The 16613-nt window shown below is 39.4% G+C and overlaps 1 non-coding gene across 1 annotated transcript; it reads left to right on the top strand.

Annotated features, from left to right (window-relative positions):
• Positions 1-16150: 16150 nt before the first annotated feature.
• LOC120102700 (small nucleolar RNA SNORA17) lies at positions 16151-16283 on the top strand. Its single transcript, XR_015687384.1, has one exon. It is a non-coding gene; the product is annotated as a small nucleolar RNA SNORA17 (small nucleolar RNA).
• The last annotated feature ends 330 nt before the right edge of the window (positions 16284-16613 follow it).

Below are 16613 nucleotides of genomic sequence, written 5' to 3'. Positions count from 1 at the left end.
GTCCAGGCTACTATACCCAGCAAAACTTTCAATTTACATAGATGGAAAAACCAAGATATTCCATGAAAAATCCAAATTTATATAATATCTTTCCACAAACCCAGCCCTACAAAGGATAAGGGATGGAAAACTCCAACACAAGAGGGGGGACTATACCCTAGAAAAAGCAAGAAAGTCATCTTCTTGCAAAAAACCCAAAAGGAGAGGGACACACAAACATAATTCTACTTCTAACAACAAAAATAACATGAAACAACAGTCACTATCCCCTAATATCTCTTAACATCAATGACTCAATTCCCCCAACAAAAAGACAAGACAAAGAGACTGCATACATAAAGAGGACCCAGTATTTTCATACATGAAGGAAACATACTTCAGTGTCAAGGACAGACATGAGCACAAAGTAAAAGTCTGGAAAAAATTCTCCAGAAAAAAGAGTCCCATGAAACAAGCATGGGTAGCCATTCTACTATGGAATAAAATCAACTTTCGATCAAAAGTTATCGAAAAACATCAAGAAAGGCACTTCATATACATCAGAGGAAAAATCCATCAAGAAGAACTCTCAATCCTGAATATCTATGCTTCAAATGCAAGGGCACCTACATTCATAAAAGACACCTTCCTGAAGCTTAAAGTACATATTGTGTCTCATGAAATAATAGTGGGAGATTTCAACATCCCACTCCCATCAATGGAAAGATAATGGAAGCAGAAACTAAAGAGAGACGCAAAGAAACTAACAGAAGTTATGAACCATAAGAGTTTAACCAAAATTTATAGAAGAATTCATCCTAAAACAAAAGAATATACCTTTTTCTCAGCATCTAATGGTACCTTGTAAAAAAACTGACCAAATAATTGGTCACAAAACAGGCCTCAACAGATACAAGAAGATTGAAATAATCCCATGTATCATATCAGCTAACCACGGACTAAGGCTGGTCATCAATAACAACAAAAATGACCGAAGACCCACATACATATTGAAGTTAAATAATGCACTGCTCAATAATAACTTGCTCAAGGAAGAAATGAAGAATTTAAAGACTTTTTAAAACTTAATGAAAAGGATGGCACATTGTGAAGGGACACAATGAAAGCAGCACTAGGAGGAAAACACATAACTCTGAGTGCCTCCAAGGAAACCTGAGAAAGCATACTCTAGAAGCTTGACAGCACCCGTAAAAGCTCTAAAAGAAAAATAAGCAAATAAACCGAAGAGGAATAAACTTGCAGAGTATAATCAAACTCAGGGATGAAATCAAAGTAAAAACAAAAATAATGATACAAAGTATCATCAAAACCAGGAGCTGTTTCTCTGAGAAAATCAACAAGATAAATAAACCCTTAGCCAGAATAAGCATAGGGCAGAGAGGGTATGCAAATTAATGAAGTGAGAAATGCAACGGGGAAACATAAAAACAGAATCTGAGGAAATTTTTAAAAAAAACCTCAAATGCTACCACAAAAGCCTCTATTCAAAAAATCTGGAACATTTGGAGGAAATGGATAATTTTACAGACAGATACCAGGTACCAAAGTGAAATCAGGATCTGATAAACCATTTACACAGCCCTGTACCTCCAAAAGAAGGAGGAGCAGTTATTAAAATTCTCCAAACCAAAAACAGCTGAAGACCAGATGTGTTTAGTGTAGACTTCTATCACACCTTCATAGAATACCTCATACCAATACTATCCAAATTATTCCACAAAATAGAAACAGACAGAGCACTCCCAAATTCCTTCTATGAAGTCACAATTACACACAAAGACCCAAAGAAGAAACAAAACTTCAGACCAATTTCTCTTATGAATATAGAAGCAAAAATACTCGATAAAATTCTCGCAAACCCAATCCAAGAACACATCAAAATGGTCATCTATCATCCTCAAGTAGGCTTCATCCCAGGGATGCAGGGATGAGCCAATATACGGAAATCCATCAACATAATCCAATATGTAAACTAACTAAAGAATACATGAACATCTCATTAGATGCTGAGAAAGCATTTGACAATATTCAACACTCCTTCGTATCAAAAGTCCTAGTAAGATCAGGAATTCATTGCCCATACCTAAACATAGTGAAAGGAATATACAGCAAACCAGTAGCCAACATCAAACTAAATGGGGAGAAACTTGAAGCAATGCCACTAAATTCCTGGCCTAGACAAGTTGCCCACTCTCTCCCTACTTATTCACTATAGTACTCAAAATCCTAGCCAAAGCAATCAGATGACAAAAGGAGGTCAAAGCAATAAAATTGGAAAGGAAATACTAAAAATATCACTGTTGCAGATGACATGATAGTATATTTAATGACCTCAAAAGTTCAACCAGAGAACTACTAAGCCTGATAAACAACTTCAGCAAAGTGACTGAGTATAAAATTAACTGAAACAAATCAGAAGTCTTCCTCTATTCAAAGGATAAATGGGCTGAAAAAGAAATTAGGGAAATGACATCCTTCAAAATAGTCACAAATAACATAAAATAGATCATTGTTACTCTAAACAAGCAAGGGAAAGATCTGTATGACAAGAACTTCAAGTCTCTGAAGAAAGAAATTGAAGAAGATCTCAGAAGATGGAAAGGCCTCCCATGCTAATAGATTGGCAGGATTAATATAGTAAAAATGTTCATTTTGCCAAAAATCAATCTACAGATTCAATGCAATCTCCATCAAAATTCTAAATCAATTCTTTGTAGAGTAAGAAACAGCAATTTGCAAATTCATCTGGAATAAAAAAAAAACAGGATAGACAAAAGGATCCTCAACAATAAAAGATGTTCTAGGGGAATCACCATCCCTGACTTCAAGCTATATTACAGAGCAATAGTGATAAAAGCTGTATGGTATTGGTTCAGAGAGAGACAGGTAGATCAATGGAATACAATTGAAGAAATGAACCCACACACATATGGTCACTTGATTTCTGACAAAGGAGCTTAACCATCCAATTGCAAAAAGGATAGTATTTTCAAAAAATGATGCTGGTTGAACTGAAGGTCAACATGTGGAAGAATGCACATTGACCCATTCTCATTGCCTATATTGGCCTAAATCCAAGTGCATCCATGACTTCCAAATAAAACCAGATAGACTCAACCTAATAGAATGAAAAGTAGGGAGGAGCCTGAAACACATGGGCACCAGGGAAATTTTCCTGAACAAAACACCAATGGCTTATGCAATAAAATCAAGAATAAATAAGTGGGACCTCATAAAATTGCAAAGTTTCTATAAAGCAAAGGACATTGTCATTAGAACAAAACAGCAAACAACAGATTGGAAAATGACCTTTCTCTACCCTTCATCAAATAGAGGGGTAAAATACAATATATACAAAAAACTCAAGAAGGTAGACTTCAGAGAATCAAATAAATCTATTAAATATTAGGGTACAGATGAAGAAAGAATTCTCAGCTGAAGATTATCAAATTTCTGAGAAGTTCCTAAAGAAATGTTCCACATCCTTAGTCATCAGCAAACTGCAAATAAAAACAACCCTGAGATTCCACCTGACACCAGACAGAATGGCTAAGAACAAATGCTCAGGTGAGAACAGATGCTGGCAAGGATGTGGAGAAAGAAGAACACGACTATATTGTTGGTGGGATTACAACTGGTACAACCACTCTGGAAATCAGTCTTGAGGTTCCTCAGAAAATTGGACATTGCACTAACTGAGGACCCAGATATACCTCTCCTGGGCATATACCCACATGATGCTCCAACGTAAAACAAGGACACATGCTCCACTTTGTTCATAGCAGCCTTATTTATAATAACTAGTAGCAGGAAAGAACCCATATGCCCTTCAACAGAGGAACGGGTACAGAAATTGTGGTATATCTAAACAGTTGAGTACTACTCAGTTATCAAAAACAATAACTTCATGAATTCTATGTCAAAAGATGAACTAGAAAATATCATCCTGAGTGAGGTAACCCAATCACAAAAACACACAAATGCTATATACTCACTAATAAGTGGATATTAGCCCCAAACCTCGAATTACCCAAGATACAAACCAAAGACCAAATGAAGCTAAAGAAGGATGACCAAAGTGCAGATAGTTCAGCTCTTCATAAAGGGGGAAATAAAAATATTCATAGGAATAGAAATGAAGAAAAAGTTTAGAACACAGACTGAAGCAATGAGCAGAGTCTGTCCCACTTTGGTATCCAGTCCATATATATATATCCACCAAACCTAGACAATATTGATGAAGCCAAGAAGTACATGCTGACAAGAGACTGATATAACTGTCTCCTGAGAGTCTCAACCAAAGCATAACAAACATAAAGGTGAATGCTAGCAGCCAACGAATGACCTGAGAATGGGTTCCCCATTGGAGGAGTTAGAGTAAGGTTTCAAGGAGCTGAAGAGGTTTGCAATCCCATAAGAACAACAACACCAACTAACCAGACCTCCCAGGGACAAAACCACTACCCAAAGACTACTCATGTGCAGACCCATTACTCCAACTGCATCTCTATTATAGGATGGCCTTGATGGGCACCAATGGGAGGAGAAGACTTTGTCCTGCCAAGACTGGACCTCCAATTTAGGGGAATAACATGGGGAAAGTAGTAAGGGTGTGTTGGGGAGGTAGAACACCCTCATAGAAGAATGGGGAGTCGGGATCGGATAGGGAGCTTATGGAAACCAGGAAAGGGAATAACATTTGAAATGTAAATAAAAATATGCAATTATGAAAAGAAAGAAAAGTAATAGAAAATACATCAAGAACTTTATATGAAATTATATATTCATAATAATTTTGATAGAGTATAAGTAATTTAATAAAATATTCCAAGAAAGTGATGAGTGGAGAGAATAGGTTAAAATACATGTAAGTGCTTATTTACTGCATCAAAAATGACAATAGTTAAAATCCACAATTTAATCAGATAATAGACTGTAAGTGAAAATGTGCTTATAGAGCCAGAAAGGATACAAATAATGATCAATTGATTTTTATGTGGTTTGCTGACTTAATTACAACTACATAAGAGGAAATATTAACTGTTTAGACCTCAAAAATTTGAATCTACAATAGAATTTAGCTGGTGGGTATAATGATGTATTACAACTTAAAATGCAAGGTATAGAAATTATGTATTCACATGGGGTCTTTTTTTAGGATGTACAACAAAAAAATCAAAATGAATAAAATTACACCATTAACAATATAAAGAGTCTAAGCCAAAAACAGAAAAGTATAGGCATGGATAATAACCTGAATAAGATATGAAGAAAACATAGAAATTTTTTAAAAAGTTAAATATCATAACTAGGTATAGAAAGTCTTTTTAAAGCTATGTATGGAATGGCAAAACTTAAAATATACTATTAGCATCCTGAATGTAAGGATTCAAGAGAGGTGGATAATCAGATATTTTTAATGAGACTATAAAGTGATAACACTCAAAAGTACTTTTGCAAATGTTTCTACCACTAAAAGGAGAATTATTATACAATTCAAGTATTAAAAAAAATACTTGGGTCTCTTTGCAGAGAAATGAAAACTCATTTTCACACCAAAATTAGTAAAAGTAAAAAATGCTTGATAAGAGTTCTTCCAAAATTTCAACAAGCTGAAGGGTCCAAGTGAGGGCACCTCAGTTCAACTTGGGAAAGTGAAGAAAGGAACCACAAGAGGGGAGGGAGGGATGGAGAGAGAGAGGACGGATAGGGGATGGGGGTTGGGGGAGAGGAGAACTTGATCTGATATTAGTTGGGAGAAAAGGACTGCAACCCTAAGGTCAGCAGACAGAATGGAAGCAGGACACCTCAGGAGGAAGGTTGGGAGGTCACTCTGGAATGTAGCAGAGATCTGAGAAGTGAGAGTGTCTCAGTACTCAAGGGGTGGGAGGACCCTGGAAGAAATGCCCTACACTGGGGAGAGGGAACTTATTGAAACACAGAGCATCAAGTGAGGGATAGGGGTTGCTATCCCACAGGTCAAAGCTCTGATCCATAACTGTTGCTGCCTGAAAGAAATGCAGGAATGGAAATGCAGAAGAGTCTAAGGAAAAGAAGGTCCAGTGACAGACCCAAAGTGGGATACAGCTCAAGGGGAGGCCCCAAGATCTGACACGATTACTAAGGCTATGGTGTTCACAAAAAAGGGACCTATAATGACTGCCCTCCAAAAGATCCAACAAGTAACTGATTCAGATGCAGATAGTTGCATTCATCCAGTGAACAGAAGCTGCTGACCCCTCTGGTTAAATTAGGGAAAAGTTGAAGGAAGGTGAGGAGGGGGCATCCCTGAAGGAGGACCAGCAGTCTCAATTAATCTGAACCCCCGAGATCTTTCAGACACTGAATCACCAACCAGACAGCATACTCCAGAGGACTTGAGGCCTCCAACACACATACAGCATAGGACAACCTGGTCCGGGTTCAGTCAGAGAAAATGCGCCTAATCCTCAAGAGACTGGAGGCCCCACAATGTTTAGAGGTCTGGTTGGGAGGGGGGGTAGGGACTGTCTTGTGGAGACAAGGGTGGTGGTGGAGGGGTGGAGGGAGAGGAGGTATGTGATGTGGAACTGGAGGTGTACAGGGAGGGGAATAAAATCTGGAGTGTAAAAATATATAAATAACAGACCCCGTGAGAGAGAGACCCAACTGCCTGGTCAGGTGGGCACTCCTGAGGCTGCAGAGCGGAAGAGACCACCAACACTGCCCACCCCTGCCCACATCCCTGGCCCAAGAGGAAACTGTATAAGGCCTCTGGGCTCCCATGGGGGCGGGCCCAGGAGCGGCAGGACCCCTGTCTGAGACACCGCCGGAACCTGAAGGAAACAGACCGGATAAACAGTTCTCTGCACCCAAATCCCGTGGGAGGGAGAGCTAAACCTTCAGAGAGGCAGACAAGCCTGGGAAACCAGAAGAGACTGCTCTCTGCAAACACATCTTGGACGCCAGAGGAAAACGCCAAAGGCCATCTGGAACCCTGGTGCACTGAAGCTCCCAGAAGAGGCGGCGCATATCTTCCTGGTTGCTGCCGCTGCAGAGAGCCCGTGGGCAGCACCCCACGAGCGAACTTGAGCCTCGGGACCACAGGTAAGACCAACTTTTCTGCTGCAAGAAAGCTGCCTGGTGAGCTCGGAACACACGGAGGCAGAATTCCTCTAGGACCGGGCACGTCCTGTGTTTACTGGAAGTCCCACACCCGCGGATCCCGGCCTGCAGCAGCTCTCTGCTCCCAGACCCCGTGAGAGAGAGACCCAACCGCCTGGTCAGGTGGGCACTCCTGAGGCTGCAGAGCGGAAGAGACCACCAACACTGCCCACCCCTGCCCACATCCCTGGCCCAAGAGGAAACTGTATAAGGCCTCTGGGCTCCCATGGGGGAGGGCCCAGGAGCGGCAGGACCCCTGCCTGAGACACCGCCGGAACCTGAAGGAAACAGACCAGATAAACAGTTCTCTGCACCGAAATCCCGTGGGAGGGAGAGCTAAACCTTCAGAGAGGCAGACAAGCCTGGGAAACCAGAAGAGACTGCTCTCTGCACACACATCTCGGACGCCAGAGGAAAACACCAAAGGCCATCTGGAACCCTGGTGCACTGAAGCTCCTGGAAGGGGCGGCGCATATCTTCCTGGTTGCTGCCACTGCAGAGAGCCCGTGGGCAGCACCCCACGATCGAACTTGAGCCTCAGGACCACAGGTAAGACCAACTTTTCTGCTGCAAGAAAGCTGCCTGGTGAACTCAAGACACAGGCCCACAGGAACAGCTGAAGACCTGTAGAGAGGAAAAACTACACGCCCGAAAGAAGAACACTCTGTCCCCATAACTGACTGAAAGAGAGGAAAACAGGTCTACAGCACTCCTGACACACAGGCTTATAGGACAGTCTAGCCACTGTCAGAAATAGCAGAACAAAGTAACACTAGAGATAATATGATGGCGAGAGGCAAGCGCAGGAACACAAGCAACAGAAACCAAGACTACATGGCATCATCGGAGCCCAATTCTCCCACCAAAACAAACATGGAATATCCAAACACACCAGAAAAGCAAGATCTAGTTTCAAAATCATATTTGATCATGATGCTGGAGGACTTCAAGAAAGACGTGAAGAACTCCCTTAGGGAAACACAGGAAAACATTAATAAACAAGTAGAAGCCTACAGAGAGGAATCGCAAAAATCCCTGAAAGAATCGCAAAAATCCCTGAAAGAATTCCAGGAAAACACAATCAAACAGTTGAAGGAATTAAAAATGGAAATAGAAGCAATCAAGAAAGAACACATGGAAACAACCTCGGATATAGAAAACCAAAAGAAGAGACAAGGAGCTGTAGATACAAGCTTCACCAACAGAATACAAGAGATGGAAGAGAGAATCTCAGGAGCAGAAGATTCCATAGAAATCATTGACTCAACTGTCAAAGATAATGTAAAGCGGAAAAAGCTACTGGTCCAAAACATACAGGAAATCCAGGACTCAATGAGAACATCAAACCTAAGGATAAAAGGTATAAAATAGAGTGAAGACTCCCAGCTCAAAGACCAGTAAATATCTTCAACAAAATCATAGAAGAAAACTTCCCTAACCTAAAAAAAAGAGATACCCATAGACATACAAGAAGCCTACAGAACTCCAAATAGATTGGACCTGAAAAGAAACACCTCCCGTCACATAATTGTCAAAACACCAAACACACAAAATAAAGAAAGAATATTAAAAGCAATAAGGGAAAAAGGTTAAGTAACATAAAGGCAGACCTATCAGAATCACACCAGAGTTCTCGCAAGAAACTATGAAGGCCAGAAGATCCTGAACTGATGTCATACAGACCCTAAGAGAACACAAATGCCAGCCCAGGTTACTGTATCCAGCAAAACTCTCAATTAACATAGATGGAGAAACCAAGATATTCCATGACAAAACCAAATTTACACAATATCTTTCTACAAATCCAGCACTACAAAGGATAATAAATGGTAAAGCCCAACATAAGGAGGCAAGCTATACCCTAGAAGAAGCAAGAAACTAATCGTCTTGGCAACAAAACAAAGAGAATGAAAGCACACAAACATAACCTCACATCCAAATATGAATATAATGGGAAGCAATAATCAATATTCCTTAATATCTCTCAACATCAATGGACTCAACTACCCAATAAAAAGAAATAGATTAACAAACTAGATACGCAACGAGGACCCTGCATTCTGCTGCCTATAGGAAACACACCTCAGAGACAAAGACAGACACTACCTCAGAGTGAAAGGCTGGAAAACAACTTTCCAAGCAAATGGTCAGAAGAAGCAAGCTGAAGTAGCCATTCTAATATCAAATAAAATCAATTTTCAATTAAAAGTCATCAAAAAAGATAAGGAAGGACACTTCATATTCATCAAAGGAAAAATCCACCAAGATGAACTCTCAATCCTAAATATCTATGCCCCAAATACAAGGGCACCTACATATGTAAAAGAAACCTTACTAAAGCTCAAAACACACATTGCATCTCACACAATAATAGTGGGAGATTTCAACACCCCACTCTCATCAATGGACAGATCATGGAAACAGAAATTGAACAGAGATGTAGACAGACTAAGAGAAGTCATGAGCCAAATGGACTTAACGGATATTTATAGAACATTCTATCCTAAAGCGAAAGGATATACCTTCTTCTCAGCTCCTAATAGTACGTTCTCCAAACTGACCATATAATTGGTCAAAAAACGGGCCTCAACAGGTACAGAAAGATAGAAATAATCCCATGCTTGCTATCGGACCACCACGGCCTAAAACTGGTCTTCAATAACAATAAGGGAAGAATGCCCACATATACATGGAAATTGAACAATGCTCTACTCAATGATAACCTGGTCAAGGAAGAAATAAAGAAAGAAATTAAAAACTTTTCAGAATTTAATGAAAATGAAGATACAACATACCCAAACTTATGGGACACAATGAAAGCTGTACTAAGAGGAAAACTCATAGCGCTGAGTGCCTGCAGAAAGAAACAGGAAAGAGCATATGTCAGCAGCTTGACAGCACACCTAAAAGCTCTAGAACAAAAAGAAGCAAATACACCCAGGAGGAGTAGAAGGCAGGAAATAATCAAACTCAGAGCTGAAATCAACCAAGTAGAAACAAAAAGGACCATAGAAAGAATCAACAGAACCAAAAGTTGGTTCTTTGAGAAAATCAACAAGATAGATAAACCCTTAGCCAGACTAATGAGAGGACACAGAGAGTGCGTCCAAATTAACAAAATCAGAAGTGAAAAGGGAGACATAACTACAGATTCAGAGGAAATTCAAAAAATCATCAGATCTTACTATAAAAACCTATATTCAACAAAACTTGAAAATCTTCAGGAAATGGACAACTTCCTAGACAGATACCAGGTACCAAAGTTAAATCAGGAACAGATAAACCAGTTAAACAACCCCATAACTCCTAAGGAAATAGAAGCAGTCATTAAAGGTCTCCCAACCAAAAAGAGCTCAGGTCCAGACGGGTTTAGTGCAGAATTCTATCAAACCTTCATAGAAGACCTCATACCAATATTATCCAAACTATTCCACAAAATTGAAACAGATGGATCACTACCGAATACCTTCTACGAAGCCCCAATTACTCTTATACCTAACCCACACAAAGACCCAACAAAGAAAGAGAACTTCAGACCAATTTCCCTTATGAATATCGACGCAAAAATACTCAATAAAATTCTGGCAAACCGAATTCAAGAGCACATCAAAACAATCATCCACCATGATCAAGTAGGCTTCATCCCAGGCATGCAGGGATGGTTTAATATACGGAAAACCATCAACGTGATCCATTATATAAACAAACTGAAAGAACAGAACCACATGATCGTTTCATTAGATGCTGAGAAAGCATTTGACAAAATTCAACACCCCTTCATGATAAAAGTCCTGGAAAGAATAGGAATTCAAGGCCCATACCTAAACATAGTAAAAGCCATATACGGCAAACCAGTTGCTAACATTAAACTAAATGGAGAGAAACTTGAAGCAATCCCACTAAAATCAGGGACTAGACAAGGCTGCCCACTCTCTCCCTACTTATTCAATATAGTTCTTGAGGTTCTAGCCAGAGCAATCAGATAACAAAAGGAGATCAAGGGGATACAGATCGGAAGAGGTCAAAATATCACTATTTGCAGATGACATGATAGTATATTTAAGTGATCCCAAAAGTTCCACCAGAGAACTACTAAACCTGATAAACAACTTCAGCAAAGTGGCTGGGTATAAAATTAACTCTAATAAATCAGTAGCCTTCCTCTACACAAAAGAGAAACAAGCCGAGAAAGAAATTAGGGAAACGACACCCTTCCTAATAGACCCAAATAATATAAAGTACCTCGGTGTGACTTTAACCAAGCAAGTAAAAGATCTGTACAATAAGAACTTCAAGACACTGAGGAAAGAAATTGAAGAAGACCTCAGAAGATGGAAAGATCTCCCATGCTCATGGATTGGCAGGATTAATATAGTAAAAATGGCCATTTTACCAAAAGCAATCTACAGATTCAATGCAATCCCCATCAAAATACCAATCCAATTCTTCAAAGAGTTAGACAGAACAATTTGCAAATTCTTCTGGAATAACAAAAAACCCAGAATAGCTAAAGCTATCCTCAACAATAAAAGGACTTCAGGGGGAATCACTATCCCTGAACTCAAGCAGTATTACACAGCAATAGTGATAAAAACTGCATGGTATTTGTACAGAGACAGACAGATAGACCAATGGAATAGAATTGAAGACCCAGAAATGAACCCACACACCTATGGTCTCTTGATTTTTTACAAAGGAGCCAAAACCATCCAATGGAAAAAAGATAGCATTTTCAGCAAATGGTGCTGGTTCAACTGGAGGGCAACATGTAGAAGAATGCAGATCGATCCATGCTTATCACCCTGTACAAAGTTTAAGTCCAAGTGGATCAAGGACCTCCACATCAAACCAGACACACTCAAACTAATAGAAGAAAAACTAGGGAAGCATCTGGAACACATGGGCACTGGAAAAAATTTCCTGAACAAAACACCAATGGCTTACGCTATAAGATCAAGAATCGACAAATAGGATCTCATAAAACTGCAAAGCTTCTGTAAGGCAAAGGACACTGTGGTTAGGACAAAACGGCAACCAATAGATTGGGAAAAGATCTTTACCAATCCTACAACAGATAGAGGCCTTATATCCAAAATATACAAAGAACTCAAGAAGTTAGACCGCAGGGAAACAAATAACCCTATTAAAAATGGGGTTCAGAGCTAAACAAAGAATTCACAGCTGAGGAATGCCGAATGGCTGAGAAACACCTAAAGAAATGTTCAACATCTTTAGTCATAAGGGAAATGCAAATCAAAACAACCCTGAGATTTCACCTCACACCAGTGAGAATGGCTAAGATCAAAAACTCAGGTGACAGCAGATGCTGGCGAGGATGTGGAGAAAGAGGAACACTCCTCCATTGTTGGTGGGATTGCAAACTGGTACAACCATTCTGGAAATCAGTCTGGAGCTTCCTCAGAAAATTGGACATTGAACTGCCTGAGGATCCAGCTATACCTCTCTTGGGCATATACCCAAATGATGCCCCAACATATAAAAAAGACACGTGCTCCACTATGTTCATAGCAGCCTTATTTATAATAGCCAGAAACTGGAAAGAACCCAGATGCCCTTCAACAGAGGAATGGATACCGAAAATGTGGTACATCTACACAATGGAATATTACTCAGCTATCAAAAACAACGAGTTTATGAAATTCGTAGGCAAATGGTTGGAACTGGAAAACATCATCCTGAGTGAGCTAACCCAATCACAGAAAGACATACATGGTATGCACTCATTGAAAAGTGGCTATTAGCCCAAATGCTTGAATTACCCTAGATCCCTAGAACAAACGAACCTAAGATGGATGATCAAAATGTGAATGCTTCACTCCTTCTTTAAATGAGGAAAAAGAATACCCTTGGCAGGGAAGGGAGAGGCAAAGATTAAAACAGAGACTGAAGGAACACCCATTCAGAGCCTGCCCAACATGTCGCCCATACATATACAGCCACCCAATTAGACAAGATGGATGAAGCAAAGAAGTGCAGACCGACAGGAGCCGGATGTAGATCGCTCCTGAGATACACAGCCAGAATACAGCAAATACAGAGGCGAATGCCAGCAGCAAACCACTGAACTGAGAATAGGACCCCCGTTGAAGGAATCAGAGAAAGAACTGGAAGAGCTTGAAGGGGCTCGAGACCCCATATGTACAACAATGTCAAGCAACCAGAGCTTCCAGGGACTAAGCCACTACCTAAAGACTATACATGGACTGACCCTGGACTCTGACCCCATAGGTAGCAATGAATATCCTAGTAAGAGCACCAGTGGAAGGGGAAGCCCTGGGTCCTGCTAAGACTGAACCCCCAGTGAACTAGACTATGGGGGGAGGGCGGCAATGGGGGAGGGTTGGGAGGGGAACACCCATAAGGAAGGGGAGGTTGGAGGGGGATGTTTGCCTGGAAACCGGGAAAGGGAATAACACTCGAAATGTATATAAGAAATACTCAAGTTAATAAAATATATATATATAATATATATAAATAAATAAATAAATAAATAAATAAATAAATAAATAAGACAAAATAAAAAAATTCTTCCAGATGCAGCTAGAACTAGGTAAGTTCTAAATGTTCCTCCTCTAGTAACATGGTGAAGTGGGGTTCTTCAATACCATGGACTGCTACTTGCAAGCAAAGAAAAGGTAATTCTTCATGTGTACAGCTTGGCAAGGCTACAGAGTAAAATAGAACAATATCAAATTGTACATATTGTGTAAGCTTTTTCTGTAGTCCTTGCTATGAATAGGGAAAGGGTACTGACTCCAGTGAGTTCTGTGGTAGAAGTGCAGGTGAATAAATAATTATGGCTCTGAAAACAAACACTAGTTACATGACCAGTATACTTACAGACACCAAAAATGCACACACAACTATCACTGGAAGGAAATAAATGCAAATGAGCTCAGTAGTAATACGAAAATTCTTTCAGTTTCCTCATTTATCCTATTTAAAAGATATCGGCCCAAGAATGTTGTGTGCAAGGTACAGAATTCCTGTTTATTACTGTTTCAAACTACCTGTGATTGCACAACAATTTGAAAATAGAAAATTAAAAGACCTTATAGAAATAGTGACTGAGTAGTAATCACTGTAGTAAATAAGCAAAATCTATACCTCCCTCTAATGGAGGAAATTGAGGCAGACTCTCAAGCACATTTTGAAGAAATCAAGAATAGAATGAGTGTAAAGCAATTTGTGTTTATTAGAAGAGCTCCAAGGGACTAAACCATCAACCAAAAAGTACACACGGAGAGACCCATGGCTCCAGCAGCATATGTAGCAGATAATGGCCTTGATGGTCATTGAAGGGAGTAGAGAACCTTGGTCTTGTGGAAACTAGATGCCCCAATATAGAGTAATGCTGGGGCAGGGAGGCAGGAGGGAGTAGGTGGGTGAGTGTGGAAGCATCCTCATAGAAGCAGGGATAGTGAGATGAGATAGAGGGATTAAGGAGAGGAAATTGTTAAAGAGGAAAACATTTGAAATGTAAATAAAGAAAATATCCAACAAAAAATAAAATAAAAATGAGAAAAGATCTATTGGAAAAAAGAAGAGTCACACCAAAAATTAGTATATTTAATACCCAAATTCAAGCAATCTGCAAAAATAAAATTCTGACAGTATATAAATGGCACAAAATAGCAAAGATACTTTAGATTTAGACTGTTTACATTTGTTTTTTCATAAAACATCTTGGTTTCTCCATTTATGGTAATTAATATTTTTGATGGATATAGTAATCTTAGCTCGCGTCTGTGGTTTTTCCAGGTCTGTAAGAGATCGGTCCAACATCTTCTGGTTTTTAGAGTCTGTTGAGATGTCTGATCCTACAACCATATATATGCATTCATATGAACTTGGCCTTTTCCTTACAACTTTTAATATTCTTTCTGTGCATTTGGTGTTTTCATTATTATGTGGAGAAAGGATTTTCTTTTCTGGTCCAATACCTTTGGTGTTCTGTAGGTGTCTTGTATGTTTATGGCCAACATTTTTTAGGTTAAGAAATTTTTTTCTATGATTTTGTTGAAGATGGTTTCTGGCACTCTGTTATAGGAATCTTCACTTTCTTCTATTTCTATTATCCTTAGATTTGGTCTTTTCATTCTGCTCCAAATTTCCTAGGTGTTTTAGGTTAGGAGCTTTTTACACCTTGTGTTTTCTTTGACTGAGGTGTTGTTATATTCTATGTCTGAGATTCTCTTTTCAATCCCCTGAGTTCTGTTCGAGATGCTTGACTCTCTAGCTTCTAATGTCTTTCCTAGGTTTTCCATCTCAATGGATCCTTCATTTGTGATTTCATTATTGTTTCTATTTCCATATTTAGATCTGGGATATTTTGTTCAATTACTTCACCTATTTGATGGTATTTTCCTATATCTCTTTAAGGGGTTTATGTGTTTCCTCTTTAAAGGCTTCCTTCTGTTTGCCTGTCTTTTCCTGTATTTCCCAAAGGGAGGAATTTTTCTGTATATCCTTTGAGGGTAAAAAAAATCCCTTGAACATTAAAGGACATAAAAATGAATAGAGAATATATCTGTGGTCATAATGTGAGCTACTGTTCTTTAAAAACTTATATATCTTTGCTTACAATGTTGTAAGGGCATTATATAACTGTCCCTCAAAGGACAGAATGGTACTGAATTCTCTGGCAATGAAGATAAAGACAGTAGTGGGTCACCTAGTGCATAAGAGTCAATCACAGACCACTATCAAGAGCACAAATGCTATTAACAACTAACTGGACATTTTCTCCAGTCTCATAAATGGATTTTAAAAGTATATCATATCCAATTTGCAAATAATCTCAATGTATTGCCAATAATATGCCTGAAAGAGTATTGAATGTTGGTAAATTCCACCTAGAATTTATGTGGAAAGTTAAATGACAGCATAAATAAGAAAATATGAGGCCTAGAATATTGGTATTTAATCTTCTTACTTGATTCTTCTCAGATGTATAAAATTGCACTAATTACAATTGTAGTGTACTTCTGCCATCTACAGGTATAGAAGGTGTTTCCTTTGTGCCACACACGTGTCATTAGGTGGCAGATAAGAGAGAGGATGTGTCTCCTATCAGTATTCTGACCTATAAACATCTGAATGATTAGTAGCCAAGCATTCCCTAAAACCGCAACACTAAAAAGACAACCAGAATGTAGCCAGGCAGGCCCAGACAGTATCTAATAACAAGGAGACAGAAACTAGAAGAACTACACTTAGGACCATAGTCCCTAGGCAGGAGTGAGAGGCAACCGTTGCAAAGGGAAACTCTGGCAGACAGAACAAGGACCAAGCACAAGACAACAACCACACTGACAACATGGAGCCCAAACAAGGACCAAAACTGATATGACCAAGAGTCTAGCTGAGGGGAGGCCTGGAAAACAGACCATGCCTCAGATGATCCCTGCCTAGAACCAGAATACCTGATAAGGACATAGCACTCCTTA

Source organism: Rattus norvegicus, chromosome 4, assembly GCF_021556685.1.
Source record: "Rattus norvegicus strain SHRSP/BbbUtx chromosome 4, alternate assembly SHRSP_T2T, whole genome shotgun sequence".
NCBI lineage: Eukaryota > Metazoa > Chordata > Mammalia > Rodentia > Muridae > Rattus > Rattus norvegicus.
The sequence above is the reverse complement of the archived record's forward strand: the minus strand, read 5'-3'. Positions and strand labels throughout refer to the sequence as shown.